Source organism: Bos grunniens, chromosome 16 (assembly GCF_055505025.1).
Source record: "Bos grunniens cultivar Pamir isolate PY7600 chromosome 16, Bosgru_T2T1.0, whole genome shotgun sequence".
NCBI lineage: Eukaryota > Metazoa > Chordata > Mammalia > Artiodactyla > Bovidae > Bos > Bos grunniens.
In genome coordinates this window covers 10,139,160-10,152,012 of record NC_141180.1, presented here as the reverse complement: position 1 = coordinate 10,152,012, position 12,853 = coordinate 10,139,160, and positions in this window count along the sequence as shown.

The window sequence follows — 12,853 nt, the reverse complement described above, 5'->3', positions numbered from 1 at the left end:
ACTCCAGGGCCCCAGAGCAGACTGAACAAATCTGTGCCCTTATCCAGTCTAATTCTTTGCATTAATAAGGAGAAAGATGATGATGCATTTCAGAAACCTCTGGACCACGCTTTCAAATCAGGATTTCAGAAAGGCTTTGCGGTGTACTTGCATCTCACCCCAGGGCCAGGCAGTGCGGTTGGTGGTCACCGAAGGTTCTTTGCCTTCCAGCTTATTGGTGAGAAAATATGGAATCCTGTGTCTGTAAGAACTGAAACTGTCTAGAAACAGGATTTGATACCCAGTAGGAGATGGGAGACTTCCCTTTTGCTGTTCAAGTTTCACCTTCAGTTATCAGGAACTGAGCAGGGGGGGCACCACGCCGGGAGCTGCTGCAGCACAGGCCTGGGGAGCTGCTGCTCTCTGGGGATGAATACACTCTGCTTTCTTTATGAATGTGCCTCGTCACAGTGAAAGAAAGTCCCTGGTCGACTCTGCACGTCCCAGGGTTTCACTGGAAGAGAGGAGCGCCAAGTGCAGTCCCAGAGGCCGCTGGCCCCAGGATCCCCTGGGCTGCCCTTTGCGGGGGAGGGGGGGAGGGGGGGTGCCTGGCATCGTATCTGCAGCTAGTGGAGCCCGGGGAGGCAGGGACCGTGGGGCACAGTCCAGTCTGTGCTGGTGAGGGAGCCAGCCGACTCACAGCCTCATCAAGGGACACTGTGTTGGAGGGCTTTGAGGGTCACGTGGTCCACCTTACTCATTTGACAGCTGAAGCAGTGGAAGCCCCAGAGGCCAGCCACATGCCGCTAGGGATGCATGGTGGGTGGCAGGGCCAGGACTGTCGGGAATCCTCCTATCTCCATATCTTGGGTGTCATTTTTCTGCCATTCCACAGAATTGACTCACGCATCTGCCTTGCACAGGCCGTGTCGGAGGATGTGGTTGTGCTGGTGTTATCTCGCTTGAGGCCCTGAGCCATTTTCACCCTTATCTGCCTCACTTTGTGTGCAGGAAGCTGACCCCTCCGTCTTCCAGCCCCTTCTGCCCCATTGGCTGGTTTCTAACTTACATCAGCCAATGGGAAGCACCGGTAGGAGACTGGAGGGGGAAAGGCGGACCGGGTGGGCTGGGATGTTTCTTGCCTGTCTCTCCCGGATCTGGAACCTCAGATCTGACAGTGTCACGTTCTTCTGTGACAACAGCTACCCCTGGAACAACAGCCCCCTCCTCCACTGAGTTCCACCTTTTCCTTCTGCCTGGTCAGGCCTAGATGTGTCTGTATCCATTGTTTGTACCCCTTCGGTGCCTCAACATCTAAAGGTCCCCTTAATCCTGTCCCATCCCTTTATGGCAAATAGATGGGAAAACAGTGGAAATAGTGTCAGATTTTATTTTTTGGGGCTCCAAAATCACTGCAGATGATGACTGCAGCCATGAAATTAAAAGACACTTACTCCCTGGAAGAAAAGTTGTGACCAACCTAGATAGCATATTGAAAAGCAGAGACATTACTTTGCCAACAAAGGTCCATCTAGTCAAGGCTATGGTTTTTCCAATAGTCATGTATGGATGTGAGAGTTGGAGAAAGCTGAGCACTGAAGAATTGATGCTTTTGAACTGTGGTGTTGGAGAAGACTCTTGAGAGTCCCTTGGACTGCAAGGAGATCCAACCAGTCCATCCTAAAGGAGATCAGTCCTGGGTGTTCTTTGGAAGGAATGATGCTAAAGCTGAAACTCCAGTACTTTGGCCACCTCATGTGAAGAGTTGACTCATTGGAAAAGACTCTGATGCTGGGAGGGATTGGGGGCAGGAGGAGAAGGGGACGACAGAGGATGAGATGGCTGGATGGCATCACTGACTCGATGGACGTGAATCTGAGTGAACTCCGAGAGTTGGTGATGGACAGGGAGGCCTGGCGTGCTGGGATTCATGGGGTCGCAAAGAGTTGGACACGACTGAGCGACTGAACTGAACTGAACTGAACTGAATCCTGCCCACCTCCCTCTAAATTGTCCCTTCACTAAAAGCTCTTCCATAGAGTAGAATCTTGGCACCTGATTGATCTGTTGGTCAAACTTGGTCCAGCATTCTAAACCAAGAACCAGGACTTCCCTGATGGCACACTGGATAAGAATCCGTGGGCCAATGCAGGGGACACAGGTTCGATCCCTGGTCGCGGAAGATCCCACATACCGCAGAGCAACTAAGCTCAAGTGCCACAATTACTGAGCCTGAGCTCTAGAGCCCTTGAGCCGCAACTACTGAAGCCCACGCACCTAGAGCCTGTGCTCTGCAACAAGAGATGTCACTGCAATGGGAAGCCCAAGCACTGCAGTGACGTGTGGCCCCCTGCTTACGGCAACTAGAGGAAGTCCTGGCAAAGCAGTGAAGATGCAGCACAGTCAAAACATAAATATTAAAAAAAAGTCACCAGTGCCCAATGATTTTTAAAAACAAAATAAACCAAAGACCAGTTGGTTAGCAACAAACAAATCTGTGCTAAGGAACACCACCATCACCAAAAGCTTGGAGAAAATTACTTTGTACTCACTCACTCAGAGCCTTAAGACTCAGCATCTGTCTGACTAACTAATGGCCAAAGAACACGTTTCTTGACAGCAGGGTCTGCCCCATGAAGGAAAAATTAAAAGGCTGACTGGAGTCAGTCCATCTCCAGCTCTCTGTCTGCTGGACACAGTGGGACTGAATTCCTGAGCTCCCTGTGGGTGTAATTCTTCTCTCAGCTTCTCTCACTCTCCACTCTCATATGTAAAGCCTAAGTAAGTCAACAGTCTTCATGAAAGTCTCCACCTGGTAAGCCCTCAGCCATCTTTCAACTCACAGTTCGAATGGTACCTCCTTTGAGAGGCAGCCCCTGAGTTACCTAGTCAGAGCTGGAATAATCAGAACTATTCTTCCTTCCTCTGTGCTGTTGTAGAACCTCATATGTGTCTCTGTTATAGCACTGATCTTCTTTTATTCAATTTTAGTTTCACTGTATTATTTTTAAATTTTCATATAAATTTAGAATTACCTTGTCAGTGTGTAGAAACCACAGTTGTTTTCAAATAGGGTTGCATTAAATGTATAGATCAATTTGGGAAGAAGAAGAAAAATTGACATCTTGATAATCTTGAATCTTCTAATCCATGCAGGTGATGTATCTATCTAGCCTTTTATTTATTAATAAGTATTTTAAATATCTCTCAGCTTATATAACCTATTAGAAAAATTCACTGTAGACATCTTACACATCTTTCTTTAAATTTATCCCTAAATATTTGATGCTTGCTGATGTCAGCGTCAGTGGGGTTTGTAAGATTATAATTTTCCAGGTGTTTGTTCTGGTTTATTGATTTTTGTGTATTGCTCTCATATATTTTCACCTTGCTAAATTCACTTACTAGTTCTAATTATTGTGTAGGTATTCTTATTTTTACGATTTCTTGGAATTTTCTATGTAGGTAATTATGTTGTCTGTAAATAAAGAAAGTTTTACTTTTTCTTTCCAAACTGTGGAAAGGAAAAATTCACTTTCTTGCCTAGTGCTCTAGCATAGTATTTAATACAGGCATTAAGAACAGTTATCTTCTCATTTTTCTCTCTCTTAGGGGAAATCATTCAGTCTTTCACCATTAAGTATGTTGTTAGCCATAGTTTTATTTTAGAATTGCCCTTTATCAAGTTTAAGAAATTCACTTCTATTCTTAGATTGCTGGCACTTTACTGTCAAGGATTACTGGATTTTTTCAAATGCTTTTTCTGCATCTATTGAGCTGATTATTTGGTTTTTAATCCTTTGTTCTGTTATTGTGGTCAGTTACACTGATTGATTTTGATTTTTGAATGCTGTGTTGACCTTTCATTCCTGGGATAAACCCCATCAGGTCATAGTACATTATTCTTTTTACAAATTGCTGAATTCAATTTGCCAAAGTTGTGTCAAGAATTTTTATTCCTATGTTCATGAGAGATATTGGTCTGTGATGTTTTTCTCGAATGGTTTTTGCCAGATTTTGGTATAAAAGTTTATTTTTAAATCAAAATTTATTTTTTAGTCAAACACACACAATTCTAAAACATTAGATAGTGCTAGAAGGCTTATGGAGTAAGTAGCATTAGTTTCAACTACAAACAGAAAACCCCCAAATATTTGTGCTTAAACAAGATTTCGTGCTTCAGTTATGTCTGACTCTTCATGACCCTATGGACTGTAGCCCTCCAAGCTCCTCTGTCCATGGGATTTTCCAGGCAAGAAATTCATATGTGTGTATGTGTGTATGTGCCTGTGTTTCATTTACAAGTAATATAAGAGGAAGGGAGTCAAGCTGGCATGGTATGACACTTCCACTGTGTCATCAGAGACCTAGGCTCATTTCCTTTTCTTGATTATTCTTAACATCACCTTATGTTCCAAGGTAGCTGCTGGGGCACCACTCATCATATCCATATTTCAGGCCATCAGCAAGAGAAAGGGGAAGAAAAGAAAAAGGTTGTCTGTCTCTTACTTTTACAAAGCCTTCTAGAAGTCCCACATGACCCTTCTACTTATGATTCTTTGGCCATCATTTTATCATATGACCACAGCTAGTCGCTGACTTATAGAGCTTCTCTATTTCTGGCTGCAAAGAACATAATCAATCTGATTTCGGTATTGACCATCTGCTGATGTCCACGTGTAGAGTCATCTCTTGTGTTCTTTGTAGAAGATGGGGAAGATGGAGAAGCTCTATACAGTCAGCAAAAACAAGACCGGGAGCTGACTGTGGCTCAGATCATGAGCTCCTTATTGCCAAATTCAGACTTAAAATGAAGAAAGTAGGGAAAACCACTAGACCACTCAGGTATGACCTAAATCAAATCCCTTATGATTATACAGTGAAGTGAGTGAAGTGAAGTCACTCAGTTATGTCCAACTCTTTGTGAACCTAAGGGCTGTAGCCTACCAGGCTCCTCTGTCCATAGGATTTTCCAGGCAAGAATACTGGAATGGGTTGCCATTTCCTTCTCCAGGGAATCTTCCCAACCCAGGGATCGATCCCAGGTCTCCCGCATTGTAGGCAGATGCTTCACCATCTGAACCATGAGGGAAGTCCTCGATTATACAGTGGAAGTGACAAATAGATTCAAGGGATTAGATCTGAGGGGCAGAGTGCCTGAAGAACTATGGACAGAGGTCGGTGACATTGTATGGGAGGTTGTGATCAAAACCATCCCCAAGAAAAAGAAATGCAGAAAGGTAAAATGGTTGTCTGAGAAGGCCTTACAAATAGCTGAGAAAAGAAGAGACGTGAAAGGAAAAGGAAAAAAGGGAAAGATATACCCATCTGAATGCAGAGTTCCAAAGAATAGCAAAGAGAGATAAGAAAGCCTTCCTCAGTTATCAGTGCAAAGAAATAGAGGAAAACAATAGAATGGGAAAGACTAGAGACTTCTTCAAGAAAATTAGAGATACCAAGGGAACATTTCATGCAAAGATGGGCACAATAAAAGACAGAAATGGTATGGACCTAACAGAAGCAGAAGATATTAAGAAGAGGTGGCAACAATACACAGAAGAACTGTACAAAAAGGTCTTCATGACCCAGATAACTGTGATGGTGTGATCACTCACCTAGTGCAAGACATCCTGGAATGTGAAGTTAAGTGGGCCTTAGAAAGCATCACTACGAACAAAGCTAGTGGAGGTGATGGAATTCCAGCTGAGCTATTTCAAATCCTAAAAAATGATGCTGTGAAAGTGCTGCACTCAATATGCCAGCAAATTTGGAAAACTCAGCAGTGGCCACAGGACTGGAAAAGGTCAGTTTTCATTCCAATCCCAAAGAAAGGCAATGCCAAAGAATGCTCAAAATACCACACAATTGCACTCATCTCACATGCTAGCAAAGTAATGCTCAAAATTCTCCAAGCTAATCTTCAACAGTATGTGAATCAAGAACTTCCAGATGTTCAAGCTGGATTTAGAAAAGGTAGAGGAACCAGAGATCAAATTGCCAACATCCATTGGAGCATAGAAAAAGCAAGAGAATTCCAGAAAAATATCTACTTCTGCTTTATTGACTATGCCAAATCCTTTGACTATGTGGATCACAACAAACTGTGGAAAATTCTTCAAGAGATGGGAATATCAGACCACCTTACCTGCCTCCTGAGAAATCTGTATGCAAGTCAAGAAGTAACAGTTAGAACCAGACGTGGAACAACGGACTGGTTCCAAATTGGGAAAGGAGTACATCAAGGCTGTATATTGTCACCCTGCTTATTTAACTTACATGCAGAGTACATCATGAGGAATGCTGTGCTGGATGAAGCACAAACTGGAATCAAGATTGCCAGGAGAATTATCAACAACTTCAGATATGCAGATGCTGCTGCTGCTGCTAAGTCACTTCAGTCGTGTCCGACTCTGTGCGACCCCATAGACAGTAGCCCACTAGGCTCCCCCGTCCCTGGGATTCTCCAGGCAAGAACACTGGAGTGGGTTGCCATTTCCTTCTCCAATGCATGAAAGTGAAAAGTGAAAGTGAAGTTGCTCAGTCGTGTCCAACTCTGTGCAACCCCATGGACTGCCGCCTACCAGGCTCCTCTGCCCATGGGATTTTCCAGGCAAGAGTACTGGAGTGGGTTGCCATTGATATGCAGATGACACAACCCTTCCAGCAGAAAGTGAAGAGGACTAAAGAGCTTCTTGATCAACGTGAAAGAGGAGAGTGAAAAAGCTGGCTTAAAACTCAACATTCAGAAAACTAAGATCATGGCAGCCAGTCCCATCACTTCATGGCAAAAAATGGGGAAACAGTGGAAACAGTGACAGACTTTATTTTCTTGGGCTCCAAAATCACTGCAGAGGGGGACTGCAGCCATGAAATTAAAAGATGCTTGCTCCTTGGAAGAAAATCTATGACAAACCTAGACAGCGTATTAAAAAGCAGAGACATTACTTTGCCAACAAAGGTCCATCTAGTTAAAGCTATGGTTTTTCCAGTAGTCATGTATGGATGTGAGACTTGGACCATAAAGAAAGCTGAGCATGGAAGAATTGATGCTTTTGAGCTGTGGTGTTGGAGAAACTCTTGAGAGTCCCTTGGACTGCAAGGAGATCCAACCTGTCCATCCTAAGGGAAATAAGTCCTGAATATTTATTGGAAGGACTGATCCTGAAGCTGAAGCTCCAATGCTTTGGGCACCTGATGCAAAGAGCTGACTCATTAGAAAAGACCCTGATGCTGGGAAAGATTGAAGACGGAAGAAGGGGACGACAGAGGACGAGATGGTTGGATGGCATCACAGACTCAGACATGAGTTTGAGCAAGCTGAGGGAGTTGGTGATGGACAGGGAAGCCTGGTGCGCTGCTGTCCATGGGGTCATGAAGAGTCAGACATGACTAAGTGACTGAACTGAACTGACAACTGGTTGCCAGGAAGGGTGGGAGGTATAATCTTTTAGCTTGCCTAGGATTTACTGAGAAAGAAGAAGATGGATACAAACATTACCCTGAGCCAAAAAAGCTAGGATACAAAAAGAGTACACACTGTACGATCCTATTTGTATGAAACTCTGGTGAAGTCAGATCTAATTTCTAGTGACATTTTTGATTGCAGGCCAGGATTGAATAGGATGAAGTAAAAGGAAACTTTGGGGAATGAGGGAAGTGTTCCGTAACTTGATTGCATGAGTGTATAAATTTGTCAAAATTCATCCAAGTGTATACTTAAGATGGATGTGCTTGTGTATGTAAACTATACCTCAGTAAAGTTAATTTTTATAAGTCTGGAAAATCCCAGAAGCCATAACAAAACTAACTTAAATGTTGTTCATGTCTGTCAATTCTTTATTCATTTGCTTACCTTAACATGATTGAAATCAGAATGCACATAATGACTCTGAATATTGCTTTTTTCACTTAACATTACATCATAAAATTTTCCCACAAAATGCTCCATTAATTTTCATAATCACCATTTTAAATGACTCTGTAATCCTTTGGGAATTGAATATGTAGTATACGCTTACCAAAAAAATTGAGAAACACCCTGCACAGTAACAACTCAGTCTTTCCCCCAACTCTGACCTTTAAGGCCCCTTACTTAGAAGCAGTGGACATCCAGTTTCTAGTGTGTACATTCAGAAATATTCTATGCACAAAAAGACATAGATATGAACATCTTTCCCTGTCCTTTTAGACATAAATAAGACAATATGAGAAACTTCTTTTTCCCCACAATACAGCTTGGATACCATCTCCTGTTCACACATCAAAACAGGTCAAATTCTTTTTAACCCCTGCTGCTGCTGCTGCTGCTGCTAAGTCGCTTCAGTCGTGTCTGACTCTGTGCGACCCCATAGATGGCAGCCCACCACGCTCCCCCGTCCCTGGGATTCTCTAGGCGAAAATACTGGAGTGAGTTGCCATTTCCTTCTCCAGTGGATGAAAGTGAAAAGTGAAAATGAAGTCGCTCAGTCGTGTCCGACTCTTTGCGACCCCATGGACTGCAGCCTTCCAGGCTCTTCCGTCCATGGGCTTCTCCAGGCGAGAGCACTGGAGTGGGGTGCCATCGCCTTCTCCTTTTTAACCCCCACATGTGTTCTATCCAGTTGTTGTTTAGTCACTCAGTTGTGTCTGACTTTTTGTGACCCCATGGACTGTAGCTCCTCTGTCCATGGGATTTCCCAGGTGAGAATACTGGAGTGGGTTGCCATTTCCTTCTCCAGGGGATCTTCCTGACCCAGGGATTGAACCCACACCTCCTGCTGGCAGGTGGATATTCTTCCACTGAGCAAACTGGGAAGTCTGTTCTATATGGTACTAAACCAGTATTGATAAACACTTAGGGTTTTCCCAAGTCTTTTTTTTTTCTATTTCGCATAGCACAAAATATAATGTTGAAGTTTTGACTCAGCTGCCAAGTAAAAAGTAGATGCTACATTCCAAAGCAAGAGCTAGCCTGTATGTGAAATTTACCACAAATGTAGCTGAAAGCTGGTGACATGCCCATTGAAACCTCCGAGCTACACTGAGAATATAGAAGGGTGGAGAGAGAAGAGATGGTGAAAGGATTTGTGAGGGCATCCTCCAACCTCCAAGGTCAAGAAAGACTTGATTCAACAGATAACTCAAAGGGCTCAGGATGCCCATCCTGCAGCCTGGGGTCTGACCTCTGCCTGGGAGATGCTGAGGAGGAGAGAAATGCGAGAATGCTATCTTAAGGGTACAAAGTGGTGTGGCTGCCTCCGCTCCTCCTGTGGGCTCAGGACTTTTCCAGAGAAAACTACATTCATGAGTTTCCCCGTGCAGCAGTTGCAGCTAAGCCAGGGCCATCTCCCACGCCTCTATCCTCCCCTCTTCCTCCCATCTGTCAGTTGGAGGTTCAGGGGGCCAACATTTATCTCCTTGCCCACAGATCACAGCCTGTTTCTCCCATATTCTCAGCACAAGACGGGCCAGGACCTCTGGATTAGGTCTGGCACCAGTGCGCAGCCTGGCTCCTTGCCTTTGACCCTTCTTGGCCCCCAGCCCACTTACCCTGTGGGTTGGGCTGAAGGGGCGCTAGTGGTAAAGAATCCACCTGCCAACGCAGCAGACACAAGAGACCCAGTTTTGATCCCTGGGTCGGGAAGGTCCCCTGGAGAAGGAAATGGCAACCCACTCCAGTATTCTTGCCTGGCGAATCCCATGGACAGAGGAGCCTGGCAGGTTACAAGTCCATGGGGTCTCAAAGAGTCGGACGCGACTGGGCACTTGTCAGCAGTGCGTCACTGTGCCGAGCCTGAAGGGCTTGTCTCCTCCTTCCTACCACCTGCAGCAAGACAGGGGCTGCCTCTGGCCCCGCTGCTGCTCTCCTGGGGGAGCCTGCTTTCTGGGCTTCTTCCCTCTCATTGGGCCAGCTGCCAAGGTCATGACCTGCACATACCCACGTGGTCCTTCTCGAAGTCCTCAGGTTGTTCTCTCTGGGCTCCTCTCACCCTCAACCAAGCTCAGGGCTGGCTGCCCCCAGAACAAGTCACGTGCTCAGAGAGGGCCAGCCCCTGTTAGCATCCTTGGGAGCAAAGCGAAATTCCCCCAGGAGAGTCACTGCCTGTGAAGACTTTAATGTGATTCAGAAGGGTGTGAGGATCTTGCTGAACTGCACATCCTGACCCAGGAGACACGGATGCTGAAAGTCTGAATTTCCAACAAGCTCCCCAGTGACGCCAGTGCTCTGTGGACCGAATGTTGAGCGGCAAAGCCAAAGTGAATTATTTAGGAAGTCATTCTTTGGAGTCATCTCATGAGGCAGGGAGAGCAGTCAGAACTAAAGATGAAAGTGAAAGTGAAATCACTCAGTCGTGTCTGACTCTTTGCCCCATGGGCTGTAGCCCACCAGGTTCTTCCATCCATGGGATTTTCTAGGCAAGAAGACTGGAGTGGGTTGCTATTTCCTCCTCCAGGGGATCTTCCTGACCCAGGGATCAAACCCAGGTATCCCTCATTGCAGGCAGACTCTTTACTGTCTGAGCCACAAGGGAATTAAAGATAAATTATTTAGATATTGTAAAGTACCAGGGCTTTTATTTCTTCCAAGGATATGTATTATCACGGAGTGGAGTGACAGGGGTTTAAAAAGAGTCCAGTGAATCTGCTGCAATAAAGAGGGAAGCCCTGGGATGCACAGGTGTGTGAGGACCTTGAAACAGCTTGAAAATGCCTGATTTTCACCCACAGGCCAGGGTACTATGACTGATTCTCTTACCCATTTTTTTTGTTGCTGTTGATGACAAGGGCCACTTTTAGAGGATTTTCTAGCACTCCTTGAGTATGTTCTTATATATGCATTGAACAAATGAACAAATAATTGGATTCGTTTGCTTAGAAATTAGTCTGCTCATTGTACAAACGTGAACTCTGGTCCCATCATGGTGTTGTCACAAAGTCTGTGCACAGCCCTCGTTAATGATGCTTTCCCCAAAGCAGCCTAAAGGAGATCAGTCCTGGGTGTTCATTGGAAGGACTGATGCTGAAGCTAAAACTCCAATACTTTGGCCACCTGATGTGAAGAGCTGACTCATTGGAAAAGACCCTGATGCCGGGAAAGATTGAGGGCAGGAGGAGAAGGGGACAACAGAGGATGAGCTGGTTGGATGGTATCACCGACTCAGTGGACATGGGTTTGGGTGAACTCCAGGAGTTGGTGATGGACAGGGAGGCCTGGTGTGCTGCGGTCCATGGGGTCGCAAACAGTCGGACACGACTGAGCGACTGAACTGAACTGAACCCCAAACCTAAGCCAGGCTCCCATCAGGCGCCTTCTATTGCCTGTACAATGCTCAGGGATTTCTCAGGATTACACGATGTGTTTTCCTGAGCAAGGCTGACCGATCACTGTTGCTGCCTTGCAAGGACAGCCAGTAGCAGCTCTCTCCTGTTATCCCTCACCTCCTCTGTCTACGTCGTGTGGGGGTGGAGGTGCAGGAGGGCGGGCAGGGAAGCTAAGAGCTGCCTCGAGAGGCGAGAGGCGGCCGAGCACGCCGCCATGCTGCCGCACGGTTTCCCTCCGAGTCATCAGGGCAAGGATGAGCTTGGAGAAGCGGGGTTTTCCTGCCAGGGTTCGATCTCTCTGGGTGTGAGTGGATGCAATTGGCTCTGCAGCCTGGCAACCAGTACCTACCCCCCACCCATGTGGCTACTGCCTCATTTGCATCATGATTTACATGGCTGGGTCTTAGACAGTAGCCGGTAGGTCTTTTTCAGAAACGTTTAGGCAGATACATGTTCTCTGCATACCTATGCAAGTGAAGAGTTCTTTGGAGTGATGGCAGGATCAGGTGGGCATTTCTCACGTGGGCATTTCTACCAGCAGTGCCAGCTGCTCGTGTGCTCAGAGCCACAAAGCTTCAGCATCTCACTCGGGTCCGCCTTATGAAGCAGCGCCTCAGGTGGGGCCCTTGGTGATGGAGGGGAAGGGATGTAGAATTGATAAATACGGCCCTGGCTTTTGAGGAACTAATAGTCGGAGGCAGGAAGAGAAGCAAAGCAAGATCCTGAGAAGTCGTGAAAGAACTTCTGTGTAAATGGGTTTAGGAAGTGTAAGGGCCCAGGGTGGTGACCAAGGAGAGAACCGAGGTGATGGAACCCTGGGGGGGCAGGGGAAGCAGAGGAGAGTTTGCTGCGTCCTCCAGGGAGTTACGAAACTCCCTAAGCTTAGTGTCCCCCCTATGGTGGGTGAGACAGTTACACCTACCCGCTCAGCTGTGTTGAGGAGGAAATGACATAATGAATATAAAATGCCTGGAGCAGCCTCCGCTCCGAGTGACCAATGTCACAGTCATCATGACTGTCAATAGGACGGAACTCCACGCAACTCCATCTCCCGTCACAGGCGGAGCAACCCTGACGCTGCCTTGGGTATTTCGTTTTCCACTATGAGGAAGGCCTGCCCTGAGCCTCACATCCTCAAAGCTTGGGTTTTCTGTGGACTCTACACCAGCAGTGAATGAACGGCTGGGCAAAGTGCCATCTGTGGCTACCAAACAGGACAGACCAGAATGAGGCTGAGAGGGTAAACCTCGGGACTGCAGCCTCAGGGGTAGAGAGTGTAACTCGCTTCCCACCCGCAGCCAGGTGGGGCTGGAACAGGTTGGTCGACCTGGAGGTTACGTGGTGAGTAGTGAGGAGCATAGGCCCAACCAGGTTCAGATCTCAGCACTGTCGTCCTTCCTCCTTGCTGTGCTTCTGTTTCTTGATCCATCAAAAGGAGATAATAATAGTACCACCTCAAAGTCTTGTGAGAATTGGAGGAGTTAACACATACAAAGGGGTTGGAACAGTGGCAGGGAGTCAACACGATGTATTAGCTAGTCTTATTTTTTTACTTGTGTGTGTTAGTCACTCA